The 16,475-nt window shown below is 32.8% G+C and overlaps 1 pseudogene; it reads right to left on the bottom strand.

Annotated features, from left to right (window-relative positions):
- Positions 1-12,206: 12,206 nt before the first annotated feature.
- LOC114167679 (pentatricopeptide repeat-containing protein At1g71460, chloroplastic pseudogene) lies at positions 12,207-13,984 on the bottom strand (annotated as a pseudogene).
- Between the last annotated feature and the right edge of the window lie 2,491 nt (positions 13,985-16,475).

The raw sequence follows: 16,475 nt of genomic DNA, 5'->3' as shown, positions 1-16,475 counted from the left end.
GCGGCGGGAAGGTGGTGATATTTGGAGGAATTGGTCTGCGGCAGCTGAATGAAGAATGAGCTTTTTTGGTGTGTTAATGATGGTTGAGGGAAATAGAGTTTGGGTTGCTGTTTTTGTTTGATTGGTTGCGGGAAGAGAAGGATGAATTTGGGGTTAGATGATGGATTGAGGAGCTTGTTTGTTGTGTGCAGGATTCAAATAACACACTTATGGGCGACATGGTGACGAGAGATTGGAGGGAGGAAACAACGTGTTTCAAGCATAATGAACAATTTAACAGATAAACAATATACCAACACAACACCAGCTCATGCCATAAACAATATTCCAACACAACATCAGTTCATACCAACCTCAGTTTATCAAGATGCAAGTGTACCTCTTGTTGACTCAATGGGTTCCTTTGCTGCCACCTTCGTCGAGTGCTAGGAAATTGTCCTCTTTTAAAAGGTTGATGTTTCTCTTTTAAATTTGAAAAATCCTCAAACTAATTTAGTAGTTATAAAAACAGGTTTCATTTTACTTAGTCTTTTTAAATTTGGTTTCAACTTTTGCCATAAAAGAAGATGATTTTAAAAATATTATTATTATTATTATTATTATTATAAAGGTGTGGAAGAAAACGAAGAGATGATGATTAAATTAGATTTTTCTTTTCTAAATTCAAGATGAAAGATATGACTGTCTTTATTGAATTTTAAAGAACATTTTTAATCCAAAAATTATAGTCAAGATTGTAAATTTGAAACTTGAATCTCTAAAATCTTCTTTTAAAACATACTAATATACTATATAAATCTTAAATAAAAGATTAAGTTACTATAATAAAAAAAAATTATTTTTCAGTCTTTTAAGTTAACTTTTCTCTTCACTAATTTTTTATTGTATAAATCTCTTTAATTAGTTAATGATAAAAACATGTGTTACGTTTTTTTACTTTTTTTATGATAAGAAAAATAATAAATTAATAAATTTATTATTAAAATAAATTTAAATAATTTTTTAAATTTTATTGTAAGTAAATTTGTTTTTTAGGTAATTTTTTTATTGTAATAATTATTTTAGTTTTAAAATATAGTTAGATTTAAAAAAAAACAGTTTAAAATGATAAAAAAAAACGATTATTTAAAAATAAAATTGGTAAAGTAGTTATTTCTTTCAAAATAAAATAAAGATAAAATTATAAACAAAATATATACACTAAAAGAAGAAATCTCATTATATTATACAGATTATTATAATTATAAAAGTAAATTTAATGCCCTGAGTAATATTTATTAAAAGATGCGATAATCATTTAAAGGCTTAAAAACGTTTTATGTCCATAATTTTATCTTCCCTTTTAGCTTTCTGTTTATATATTCTGCACGCAGAGAATAAAATTTATGAGAGAATATCTAACCGGCTTTGCCAGATTTATATTCTCATAAGTTTTACCTCTTTTATGTTTATTTCCCCCCCGCTCTCTTTCCTGGTATCAGAGCGAGAAATCCTTGGATACCTTTATTTGAATATATGTGTGATTGAAGTGGCTTGTATTCGCTAGGATACCCTTTGTAGATCGGGCATGTTTTGTAGATCGGGCATGTTAAGGCCAGTAGAGCCGACAGAACTATAAGTCCCAGATGATCTTCCTTTGTGGGTTGAGGAATACTTTGCATATTGCGACACTCTTTACACTTATATTTTCTTGTATATGTTTTTCTTTTAATCTGACAGAAACAATCAAACACTGCGCGTATTCTGGGTTATATCGCTTGTAGTGGGCATATAACTACGGAGTATATATTAAGAGGAGTGCTAACAGCACTTGGGTATAACAACCCCTTGGCTCGCAGTTGAGGTACACGAAGTCAGATTTGTTTAAAAAAAAAAAAAAAAAGAGTTTTTGAGCCTTATGATTATTTATATTCTTTTATAAGTATTACTCTACAGCGTATTCCGTAGATTCCTGCCTCTTATCTCCTACTACTGCTTTTCCGCTTTTCCTATACTGCTTTCTCGCTTCTCTTATACTGCTTTTCTGCTCTGCCTACACTACTGTCTTATTTTTCTGTTTTAAAATTTTCTTTTAATGGATAATATACAGCCATTTTTAGGCTCAGACTATAAATCAGCTCTAACCGCGGTTGAAAAAATCACAAGTTCTCCTCCTGTAGGTTATAAAAAACCTACTTCGGAAGTAGACTCTGTACACACAGTCCTTATAGGACAAAATAACACTATAATAGCTCTTCTAGAAGAAGTTTCTAGAAAATTGAATCATATTATTGATTCTACCAAAAAGACAAACTTGTCCGAAGACATGGATGGTCTTATAAAGCAAATATCAAAATTGTCCTTAGGGACACACACACCTATAAAAACAACTTTTAAAAAATCACAAAAGTTTATCAAAGTGGTAACCAAAGAAGATTCAAAAGCTGCAAGTACCAACGCAGCACCCTCTACAAACAATAATAATAGTTTGTAATGATAGCACAAACCAATACCCCTACACAAACACAAACTGATAACATTAATATGAACAGAAGCTAGTAACATACAAAGATTCCCTGGAATCCCCAGAAGACTAAGGGAACATCAGACTAGAAGTCAAAATCTTATACAACATCCAGGAATTTTAGATAGATTCTTAAACAGACAAACAACTACTAATGTTAGAAGATTAGAAGACTTAGTAGATATACAACAAAATACAGATATAGGATCTAACTCAAGGATAGATTCCTTGAATCCTAGACAATTATACAACATAGGATGGCTAAGTTCAGAACGAACAAGCCTCTATCGATATAGGAGAATAGAAGATTTTCATCTCCCCGACAACACATATGAGATAATCCCCCTGATATCTCCACAAACTGGTAGACAGTTACAAAACCAACAAGGAAGATATGTCCACATGGGATTAATTACCATTGGAGTAAGATCCCTAGCTAAACACATGATTGGAGCTAGAGCTTTGATAGTTCTACACGATTCAAGATTTCAAAATAATGATTCACAGAGTGTAATAGGGATTTTAGAGGTAGATCTAAATCAACCCTTTTCTCTTATTTATCTCGCACCAAACTTCACATTAACTTTACAAGATTTTATAAATCATATAAACTTAGAAGTACAAACAATAGGTTTTGGACCAAATTGGATTGGCGAAAATCTACATTTAGACATAACCTTCATAGGAAGAATAAGTAACCATATTTCTTCTATGTATAGGATAAACACTAGACCATTAGAAGAAGCCATTAGCTCTTATGGTACACAGTTCTTACCAGCCCAAGCCTTCACAAGAAGAAATGAAGGACATTTATGGCAAACACATTTACCCAGAGAAGAAAATAACTCAATTACAACACCTTCATCTGCCATCTTACACAACAGGACTAGAGGACTTAGTCTAAGTTTTGTGGATTACACAAATACACCACAAATTGACTTAGAACAAGATAGGTTAGTTGAAAATAGGTATAGCACCTCAGCCATACCTGATAACGAACACATCTCCATGATGAACATAATACAATACGAAGAAGATGAAGATGATGAAATGACTGACGAAGAATGGAATCATCATCAAGAAATTATAGCCATGTATAGACAAGGATCTTTGAATCCCACTACAAACACAAATACTGAAAATATTTATGATGAGACAGATGATATCATAAATAATTTCCTTGACAGTTTAAATTTAGACAAAGAAGATAACTCTTCAGTAATATCAGAACCTTTATCAACAATAGACTCGTCAATGAAAGCGTAGGATCAGTAAACCCCAACAGTTATCAGTTAGAACATGGGGGCACACAAGAATATCCTACCGGATTCATACCCAGACAATATCCAACAAATATTATTCTTTCAGATAATCAATATACAACACAGGGAAAAAGACTCCCAAGAGAACCAAATTTCACTTTACCAAATCTTTTATTAAATATAGGAGGAATTGACCCTCAGTTGTTACCAACATACATTGAACAATGGACTGCTACTGTAATCCGTGATTATGGTATTCATTATGAAAAAGAAGTCCAATCTTCACAAGAAATGATTGCCAAAGGTGAAACCTATTTAGGTGATATAGCAAGAGCATGTTGGGAATCTTTTAAACAAAAATACCCAGCAGAATTAAATACATTAGTGATCGAACCTGGTCCTAATATTTATAATTTTTGTTCTCTAATACAAAGATTACTCACCTCCCAATCTGCAAACGATGGGAATACACTCAGACAACGAATTTATCTAGGACACCTAGAAAGGTTGTCTATAACATATTTTGGAAAAATCAAAGAATTTTTACAAGATTATCTCATGTATGCCTCCATAGCTGGATGCTTTCATGATATAAGTATTGGAGAAAAAATGTTTCTCAAACTTCCAGGAAAATTAGGTCAGAAAATTAGAGAATCCTGGAAAAACGATGAGGTAACTCCCATGTTAAATAACCTCTCAATAAGAATACAACACATTATGAAAATAATGGAAGACACTTGCACACATATTGCAATACAAAAACAGCTAAAAAATTCTGATTCTGGAATTTGTAAACAGATATACACTCCACAACAATACCATCAAAACAAACCTAACAGAAAATATATCCCAAGAAGAAGACCTAAATATAATCAGTCTTACAGTCAAAGGTCTCAATCTTCTATACAAAAACCTTCAAATTCTAGAAAAACTTACACAATAAGATCTTCAAATTCTAGAAAACCTACTCTAAACCCTGACAGGCATGTCAGAAAATTTAGAGAAATTAAAAATTACAAACAAGCATTAAAATGTTATGCTTGCAACCAAACTGGACATTTTTCAAGAGATTGCCCAAACATAGCAAATCTTTATACAAAAGAAGCAGAGCTTATAAAGTCCTGCCACATGAATCTCCTTCCAATTGACGAAGATGTATCTACTGATTCTGAAATTTTATCAGTAGTTAGTATAACAGAATTCAGTGATGAAATTAATCTAGAAAAGCAACCCAAAAATTATGATTTAATAAATGATTTCACAAATAATGAATTCATCGAAATCTATCCTAAAGAAAATAATTTCGAATTAAACGACAAATACAATGAATTAGGTGAAATATTAGATGATTCTGGATATTATCTAATGAATATAACTGAAACAAATATATGTTCTCACACACTGCAATACTTCTCAGGACCAACATCCATTCCCTGCCAGTATTGTGATAGATATTTTCATAACTCACAAAGGGCTCATTGTCCGCTATGCTACAAAAATTTTTGTATAAAATGTATTACAACACATCTAAAAATACAAGATATACCAATCTTGTTAGAACAAAAAGAGAAAGTAAAAGATAAAAACATAATAGATACTAGGATTTCAATTTTAGAAACCAGAATAAATAACCTTGAAGAAAAGATTCTTCGTCTAGAACAAATAACCCAAGATACTGGAACAAGCAACATACAAAATAACATGATGGGAACTACAGAATGTATCCCATTAGTTTGTAATGCGAAACAACTAATATCTGTTAAGGTGTTAGTAAAATTAAACTTTCCTAAACAAAACAAAAACCCTGCTAAAGAAGAAATCATACAAGCCCTCATAGACACAGGATGTTCAGAGACAGTTGTCTGTAAAACAAAAGTACCTTCATATATGATTACTAAGAGTAAACATATACAGAAAACCAGAACAATGTCTGGGATAATAATGATAAATGACGAAGAAATAAATAATATTTCTCTTCAATTTAGTACAAATTGTGACCTTTTTGGCCAAAAAATACATCTTAAAACAATACGGGTAGAAAACCTGATCCCCTCAAAACAAAGTATGATCATTGGCCTAGATTTTATTTTAGGCCAAAATAGAAGTATTACTATAAATAAAGATTACGTCACTATTAGTGACAAAACACAAATGTCACCCATAATTAGTGGAGACAGCCATATAAAACAATCCCCTGAGGAATGCTCATGTACGAACCCTAATTCCCCAGAAAAATGTAATTGTATAAAAGAAAATTTAGAAGAAATGGATTATTATTCAGATGACATTATGGATTCTTTTTCATCCATAAAAATATCCAAAACAATTACTTTTGATAACATCCAACAGATCTTGGATAGGTTAAATAAAACTAGTATAATAGGGGAAGATCCCACGAAATTTTGGGACCGTGACCCTATTACTTGCAAATTAAACATAATTAACCCAGATTTAATTATAAAAACTAAAGATATACAGTTTAATAACTGGGAACAAGAAGAATGTCGAATGCACATCGACCACCTTCTAAAACTGAAAGTAATAACTCCAAGTGAAAGTCCCCACAGGAGTCCTGCTTTCATAGTAAATAAATCTTCTGAACAAAAAAGAGGTAAATCTAGAATGGTTTACAACTATAAACGTTTGAACGATAATACAATTGAAGATGGATATACAATTCCATCTAAAGAAATTCTTATAAATCGAATTCAAAACGCAAAATGGTTTTCAAAATTCGATCTCAAAAGTGGATTCCATCAAGTAAAAATGGAACCAGAATCCATAAAATGGACAGCATTCTCCTGTTCTGAAGGATTATACGAATGGCATGTCATGCCTTTTGGTCTTAAAAATGCTCCAGCAATTTTTCAAAGAAAAATGGATAATATTTTTAATGACTGCAAATCTTTTACATGTGTCTATATAGACGACATACTTATTTTTTCCAAAACAAAAGAAGATCATTATCTCCACCTAAAACAAGTATTATACAAACTTGAAAAATATGGGTTAATTATATCAAAAGGAAAAATGGAAATCTGTAAAAATTTCATAGAATTCCTTGGAACAGAAATAGGTAATGGAACCATAAAACTCCAACCTCACATTTCTAAGAAAATTCAAGACTTCCCTGATAAAATGGAAGACATAAAAACCCTAAGATCCTTTTTAGGACTTTTAAATTATGCCAGGAATTTTATCCCAGATTTGGGAAAATACACGGCCCCTTTATACAATAAAACTTCTCTAAAAGGAGAAAGAAAATTCAATTCTGAAGACATAAAACTAGTCCAAGATATAAAACAAAGGGTCAATAAATTACCTACTTTACAATTACCATTAGATTCAGATTACTTAGTTCTTGAATGTGATGGATGCGAAGCTGGATGGGGAGCCATCCTAAAAAGAAAGAAAAATAAATATCTGTCTAAAAAGGATGAACAAATATGCAGGTATGCTTCTGGAAAATATACCGTAAAACCACAAGTTTACCAAACTAGCACTGATTATGAGGTCAATGCAATTATATATGCTTTGGAAGCATTTAAATTATTTTTAATAAATAAACCAGAAATAACCATTAGAACCGATTGCGAAGCAATTGTTTCCTATGGAAAAAACTAAATAAATAATGACAAAAAGCCTCACAGACGATGGCTACTTTTCAGAGACTATATAAACTCCGGAAAAATTATAAATTTTGAACATATTAAAGGATCTGACAATATGTTTGCTGATATCCTTTCCAGGTACATTATACAAAAGAGAGAATCAAAAGAGTTTTCTATACAATCATATACATGAATGTGTTACACATTGAAGATCCAGAAATCCCTCCTGGATTTCAGGTTAGGATCAGACCATTACGGCCAAGAGAGATTAGTCCTGTCTTTAGTGCTAATCCTGCCATCGAATTATCTAAACAAATAAAAAGGTTTAAGAGAAAGTTAGCCAAATTAAGGCGAAGAAGAAATGAACTATTCCCACACAATCCTTTCCAATATGCTTTTACACTTGCCTCGTACAAGGGCAACATCTTGGTTTTGGAACAACACTTACAAAGACTTAGACATTTTGTTGCTTAACCCGTTTGCTTCTATATTGCAGGTACAAATATTCCAAAATGGAATTTATACAAAACACAAAGAAAGGGCCTTTAGGTCCTAAATTAGTAAAGTCCCCCTTTGTGGTGGAACAATACACAAAGTATGGCAAACAAGAATTGCCAATACTCACAAATACCTACCATTATCCTGGTAGAGAAAATACAAATGTCAAATTAAATGTTGTAATTGACAACATATGGAATATTCCAAAATACACAGTTCAAAATGAACACCAAGTCACTAAAGTGAAACAAAGCATCATTAGTGCACTATACAATTTCTGCAATGCAGATAACAAAGGAGTTTTGTTAACTTCACCAGCCTCTCCCTCTGGGAAAGGATTTACACACTATGCCTTGATTACAGGGCCAAACAAAGGAGTATATACTTCATACAAAGACCTCTCTGAGGCAAAACAGGACCAATTCTGGTCTACATACAAAGGTTTTAATTCCCTAGAAGAAGCTCAGATGGCTTTAAAACTAGGAACTATTGATGAAGAGAAAATAAAAATGGGAATGGCATTCGAACCCAAGACCCAAACACATACCTATGCTGCCTCTTGCAGTTTTTCACCACAAACAAACCCAAACATCTTCCTCGCAAAATTTGAGGTCATACAGGAATTTTTGTTTGAGGTACATTCTGAAACACAAAATTACCATGGTTTGTTTGTTAAACCCCAAACATATTTTGATACAAAGACACCTTGTCAAGAGTCCTCCGACTATTGCAAAACGGTATCCACAAAATGTACTTGTCAGATCAAGTTTATCTTTAGGAAGGCCCAAATTGACTTAAAGACCTTCAAAAATCAACTATATAGAGACGTTGTCATATGTCCTTCTCTATTATTAGAAGCAGGATGTCTCCAAACTCTTATCATTCCTCCTACCGAAAAATTTAATTCTCTGACACAAGAAATAAATTCTGTAGTAAATGAGATACAGGCAGAATACATGACCAACATCTGCCTCCAAATTACCTCTTCTCCCAAGAGTGCCAGTAACCCTGATAGCATGGCAACCCATGTGATAAAACTATACACAGAATCTAATCCTGAGACCCATGTCCAACTGCAACACGGAACCTTGAAAGGATTATCCTTGAACAAAGACAAGCTTTACCAGTACCAGCTCTGGAAGGCCTATATTGAAGGATCAAACTGGAATTTCTCAAGAAAGGATAACTCAGATTATATCCTTTTAAAAGAAACCATAAACACCAAGATATATTGGAAAAAGTTTATGGGAAATAAATTTCATCCTTTCCCTATTGAAGCTAGTCCATTACTAGTAAAAAAATTCGAAAAGGAAAGGATATACAGAGAAATCTACGAAGAAACAGGAATCCATGGACAAGGAACACCTGGATCTTCTTTTCCTTCAGACAATGAAGACTCTGATCAAATCCTTGAAGAAGACCCTGAAAACTTAACATCTACTGTGGTCTCCAGAAAAGGACAATAGAGAAAAGTTTTACCTGTGACACAGTAATTTTACTCTTATCTGAGTAATAGACTGAAGGGTAAAACAACACAGTCATCTCATGACAGACACTACAAGTAACCGGTCAGTTAAAACCGGTTCTACAAGTTACCGGTCATTTAAAACCGGTTCAACAGGTTACAAGTCCAGAATTTTTCTATAAAAGAGTCTGTAAGACCCTTATGCTGGGCAAGAACTCGGAACCCCTCTCTCTCTCTAAATCCTCACTCCTCTCCTCCTCTGCCTTCTCTCTAAAAATCTCTCTCTCTAGTTTCTCCCCTTGTATACTTTGCTTGTAAACATAAATAAACGAGGAACTTCAGATCTCTCCCCTCTCCCCCTGGAATCTGAGTAAGTCTTTATGAAGTAGTTTTTTTTTAGGCATCTACGGATGCCCTGAGTAATATTTATTAAAAGATGCGATAATCATTTAAAGGCTTAAAAACGTTTTATGTCCATAATTTTATCTTCCCTTTTAGCTTTCTGTTTATATATTCTGCACGCAGAGAATAAAATTTATGAGAGAATATCTAACCGGCTTAAAAACATATTTAAAAGATTAGATTGAAAATAAAATGTATACACTAAGAAAATTCTATTTAAATAACAAAGATAATTTTTTTATTATACTAATTATTTTAGTTTTAAAATATAATTAAATTTAGAAAAGAAACCGATCAAAATAAAAAACAGATAAATTTTGAATAGAAACGGTCGCTAAAATGAATAAAATTAATAGAATAATTATTTTAATTTACAAACTATTTAAAAAATAAAATTAAAAACAAAATATGTACGAGAATATATCTATATAATAGTATAGACAATATAATTATTCATGTAATCATAATAAAATTAAAATAATTATTTAAATATAACAATTAAGAATAATTTGAGAGATTAGAGCGACATGAAATATTATAAGCAAAAGAGGACCCTTTATGTAATTTCCACCGTATAAAAAAGGTTGCAGGAAGCTTCGTGGTTTTTTCAACCCCATCTTCTTCCTCTGTTCTCTTTCGTCTTCCATCGATAGAACCATAATCTTGTTCCTCTTCTTCGAAAATGGACTTCATCGTTTTTATCTTGGTGTTGCTCGTTAGTGCGCAACTGTTCTACCACTTCTACAGTCTCCTAAACATCTTGGCCACCCGCTTCCGCCGCGATCCTCCTCCTACCGCCACTGCCACCGCCGCCACGACCAAGTCCTCCGATCAGGTCACGCCTTCCTCCAAGGACTCGTGAATAACACAACTCCAACCGCTTTACGACACCCTTTGGTGAGATTAAATCAGGGATCCAAGAAAGAACGGTTTTTTTATTTGGTGTGTAATCAATCACTGCAAATGCTATGTTACTCTGCTTACCCACTAGTGTTAGGTCTTTGATTTCAAGTCAAATTTTAATCATGGTTGGTTGCTGCTAATTTGGACTTGTTGATTCACCTACTTCTTTTTCTTTTTTGTGGGTTAGTTTACATGTGTACATGCATCTAGGTTTTCAATTTTTCGGGTTTAATCTAAGTAAAGATGCATCTTCTTTGTTTCCATTTTTTTTTTTTTGGATTTTATGTTGAGATGAAAATTGGTGGCTTTGTGGGTGTGTTGTTTTGATTGATTCTGAGAGGTTTTTGGGTCAACGCTGTTTCTGAGTTTTTGCTGTGGATTGTTTGGGTTCGTAAAAAACTATTGCTTAAAGTGTTAGTTTTGGCTGATAATATAATGTGGTGTTTAGCGTTAATAAAATCGTCTACTGTGCTGGTTTTAAGGAGATAAACAGGGACAAACCCTAACTTAACACTGCTTTAATCAAAATTCATCAAGTTGCATAAATTATTGTTCTACAGAACATGATCAAATGTTGGATTTGGTCCCAAAGTCATAACTTTCAACACTTTTAGCTGTAGAATGGCAAACTGTCCTAAATCGTGAATGAATATGAGAATTTGCATTTCCTCTTCGTGTAGTAGTTCAATAAGCCGATACAATGAATTAAGCAACTCATTTGCATGTAAATTCCAAAAATTAAAGGCAACATCCTTGCGGGGATAGAACACAAGGGTAACATATTCTCATTTCTCACCATCCTAGTGGACATAGAAACACAAGAGTCACTTAGATATTATCATTAGATCATCTACAAATATATTGCGCCGTATGATCCTGCTGGCTTGAGCTACACTTCAAATTCGAACACATGGCTTGAAAAACTACACTTACATTACTGAGATTCCAAAGCCAGAACAAATTAGTTAAGAGGTAATAGCATTGAGAAGTCCATCAACGAACAAAAAATCAATTGTCAGTAGTGGCATCTTGCATCATGAGCATGAAAATGTCAGGCCAGCAAATTATGCAACCTCGTAAGATCCCAAATTCAACCAAAATTATGAAACGAATGAAAGGAGTGCTCCGAAAGATAATCACCCGGTGGTCGTTTTTTTGAGAGAAGCTAGAGACCTCATTTGATGGTTGTTAGCTGAACCCAAAATTCTGAACAGTTTCTGCAACAAAGCTAAAACATTGAGATCAGAGTGCGCGAGGAAGAGCAAAAGAAGGAGTACACTGCACTCGAGGCAGAAGGTACCAAATGCACAGATAGAACACCATCACAAAATTATGGATGAGAAAACAGAATGATGAACACCACAAATTAAATTAAGTTTTAATTATTGATTATAATTGAGTAATTTAATATATAAAATTAACAATATTTTTTTATTTATCTAATTAGAAAACCTTCAATTATATATATATATATATATATATATATATATATATATATATATATATATATATATATATATATATATATATATATATAGGTACTAAAATGACTTTTGCAAGTATCTGCGGGAAAGATTTTCGGATGGAAGGGATTCAAGTACTCCCTACATTTGTGATCATTGCTTATATTAAACAGGGTTTGCTGAGTTAACAGCTGTTGGGTAAGTCAATAATAAGCATAGCTTAAGAATGTTAAGAATCTATAGAAACATTCAAAGAAAATCCTATTATCTCTTGGCCTCAGCTATAAGGAAGAACTCATTTCTAAATATATTTGAGCCTCATCTAATTTACCATAGCGGGTAAGGAGTCGAATCATGCAAGTGCAGTGTTCTTTGGATGCTTCAATTTTATATCTTGACATCAAATCAAATATCCTAAAAGAATCTTCAAAATACCCAGCCCTATCACATATAGACAGAACAGCTTCAAAAGTGAAGCGGTTCGGAGAGCAACCATTTGAAATCATGTCATCAAAAAGATCAATTGCCTCCTGATACCATTCCTTATGCCCATAGGCCCTAATAAGAGCACTCCATGTCGTTGAACCTTTATCAGGAACCACACTAAATACCAACTTTGCTTTATCAACATCTCCACAAATCCCATACATATCAATGACTCCAGCAGCAACATAATGGACTGATGCAAAACCCCTTTTCAACACTTGTCCATGAACTTCCTTCCCAAGCTTTAAAACTTTCAGCTCCCCACACACATGTAGCATCCTAGCCATGGTAACAGTGTCCGGCTTATGCTCGGTCGTCCATGCCATTGACCTCATGACACCAAGAGCTTCACACACACGCCCATTCTCAATGCATGAATCAATCATGGCAGTCCAAGAAACCACATTCTTCCTCTCCATTTGATCAAAGAGTTTGATGGAATACTCAATCACGCTGCACTTAGAGTACAACACCATCAAAGAAGACACTATCGGCACATTAGGCAGAAGCCAATGTCTCAAAGAATAAGCATGAATCTCCTTCCCTTGCTTCAGAGCCCTCAACTGTGCACAAATGGGAACTAAAGAGGCAACTGCAGAAGCACCAGGTCGGAACCTCTTCAACCGAATCACAGACCTCATTTCAACCTCAAGTCTCCCTGAAACCAAACCAATCCAAAAATCTCCCTTCCTCTTCATCACACTGAACAAAACTCGACTCCCCGACCCAACATCGCCACACTTGCCATACATATCGATCAATGCTGATAGAATCGGCAATTCCTTGTCATACACATTCTTCACCACAAAGCCATGAGCTTCTCTACCTAAGTTCCGGGCACCAACTTTCCCTATAACATCAAGAACAACTATCATTACAACCAAATTTGGGTTTATTCCTTCCAAAAACATCAACCTCGTGTAGTCCAAAGCTTCTTTTATCATGCCATTGCGCGCGAACCTGGTAATCATATTACTAAACCTCCATGCCTTAACGTCTCGTTTGGGAAATTTATCGAACACTTGGCGTGCGAACACGACTTTCCTGCGCTTGGGGTATAGATTGTTCGGAAGCGTCTCGTTGGGAGGGGTGTAATCAAAACGCGGCGGCGACGAGGGAGGCGCGTGGTTTTGTGTCGTGGAGAGTGAGAGATTGTGGCGCGTGGCGGGGTTTAGAATGAACGAGTGAGGGTGAAGAGAAAGAGGAGGTGAAACAGAGGATTGAATTTCAGAAGAATATTTGAAGCATGGAGGCGTCGCCGCGTGGGTTGGACACGCGCTGAACATTGTCGCGGTTTTGGGACAACCTAGCTAAGACCAACCATGGCTGCAAATATTTAAGCTTATTTTGTTTGTAGAAAAATTTTGATTACGTTGGATGATGCATGTGAAATTTTCTTTTCCCAACAAACCTATTTAAAAGAAAAACAAATTATATTATACAAATCAACTTGCGCTAACATTATGCAAATCAACGGAAAAGTGAATTTAAATTATGAAAAAACATAAAATTGAGAATAATCTCACTGACAAGAGAGAAGTTAGAGTAAAAGAAATAATAAATTATAAATTAATAATCCTGTTCACATATTTAGATTTAACATTTACTTTGCTATCTAATATTTGTTAAATAAATTCAATATAATTATTTATGATAAATTGACATTCATCGTGGCAACTCATTTTAGTGTATGTTATGTAACATAACTCAAATAAATCTAATGGAACATAACTCAAATTTGGACAGATAACAATTTTGGAATTATGTTAATGTGAAAAAGAACAAATTGACATTTTTTTAAAATAAGAGACCACGATGAATCCTTTAAGGTTTAATAAAAATAAATATAAGAATTAAAACAAATCAAAACCTAAACACAATGAAAAAACTATTAATTAAACAAAAAAATTTCAATCAAAACAATGAGAATAATGGAATACGTTTGAAGCAAAGAAAAAATTTGACTAAAATTTTAGAATAATTGTATTAAGTTTATATAAATGTATATTTAAAGAGATTGTTCATTAAACATCATGTGAAAAAAAAAAATCCCAATAAACTCATTTATAAGAAAAAAAAATGCAAATCAACTTGTGCTGATGTAAATAAATATAAAAGTGAATTTAGATTACGAGAATATAGAATTGAGAATAATCTCAACAACATAAGAGAAATTAGAGTTAAATAAATAATAAAGAATTAACTATTAAACGTATTTATATATTTAGACTTATCATTCACTTTGCTATTCGATATTTATTAAATAAAATTAATGCGATTACTTATGATAAATTGACATTCTTTGAAAGTGTGTCAAATCATTTTGGAAGATGTCATGTGATAAAATTTAGAAAAGTGACACATATAAAATTAGATAGGTTACAAGGTAGAATTTATGATTATATAATTCAAAATCTATTATCTTGTTAAAAAATATATTCCAAGTTATCCAATTCGATAAATAAATAAATAAATATATATATATATATATATATATATATATATATATATATATATATATATATATTTTATCTTAAAATATATAATCTAAAATAATAAAAAATTATATTGTTAAAAAATATATTTCAAATTATACAATTCAATAAATATATATATATATATATATTTATTTATTTATTTATTTTGTATCTTAAAATGTATAATTAAAAAAAAAAATTATGCAATGTAGAATGTTTTCAAATTACACTAACCATGTGTATAACTAAAAGTTATAACATTGTCTTTAGAGAGAGAATTTTAACAATTCCAAGAAATTAAAATAAATTATATTTAAAATACGTACAATTGAATTTTAATTATTTCTTAAATAGTTTATTTTAATGTAGTAACGTGAACATCTTATGTTATACTATTTTTCGTTGGATAAAGTAATTTAACTTATCTTTTACCCTTCAACCAGAGTCAACTTAGTTTGATTTTTGTCTCGACCAAATCGACTCGTCTCGATCTTGGTCTTGGGATGACTTGTCTCAATCTTTGACCTAAAATGACTCAATTTAACCTTTGGTATGACGACTTGTTTTGACTTTCAATTTAGGCCTAGCCAACATGACCTATGTCTCGTGTCGACTCCTCTCAAGCTTTGATTAAGGTCAACTCATTAAGACCTTCAATCTAGACCAAGTCATCATGACCTTCATTTTGGATTGACTCGCCACAATCTTTGACCAAATGAACACATCTCAATCTTCGACTCAAACAAACTCATATTGACATTTGACTCACACAGACTCATCTTGGCATTCGTCTTATGTCGAATTGGCTTGACATTTGGCTCTTGCTGAACCGATTCAACCTTTGGCCTATACTAATTCATCTCGACCTTTAACATGAGCCGACTTAACTAGACCTTATAATCGACTCAACATTTACTATAGACTAAAACAACTTGGTGTCAATTTGACCTTCAACCCATGTTGAATCACCTTAACCATCCCAATTTGACTCATCTCAACCTTCAGACCAATTGACCCGATAAGACCTATGGCCTGGGCTGACCTGACAAGTCCTTTAGTCTTGGTTGACCCGACTATAACTTCAATTCGGGCTCACTTGTCTTATCCTTGAGTCCAAGTTGATTTGGCTCGATCTTCGATTCAAGTCAACTCGATTTAGCCTTTTGCTTAAGGTGACTTGACTGAACATTTAGTTTAAGCCGACTTGACTGAGCCTTTAGTATGAACCAACTCAACTTAACCTTCGTGAGTGGAGTGAGAAAAGTAAAAAATGAGTGAAATTTTAATTTCCTTATATTATTTTAGGATATTTAAAATATTTTTATTTTATTTATTTGGAATACTTCTAAAATTTCTTAAACTTCAATTATTTTATAATTATTTTATCTAAGCAGGTAATTTTAGT

This window comes from Vigna unguiculata, chromosome 10, assembly GCF_037176805.1.
Source record: "Vigna unguiculata cultivar grain cowpea cultivar isolate G323 ecotype 2 chromosome 10, ASM3717680v1, whole genome shotgun sequence".
Lineage (NCBI taxonomy): Eukaryota > Viridiplantae > Streptophyta > Magnoliopsida > Fabales > Fabaceae > Vigna > Vigna unguiculata.
Note: the sequence above shows the minus strand (reverse complement) of the source record. Positions and strands in the feature narration are given on the sequence as shown.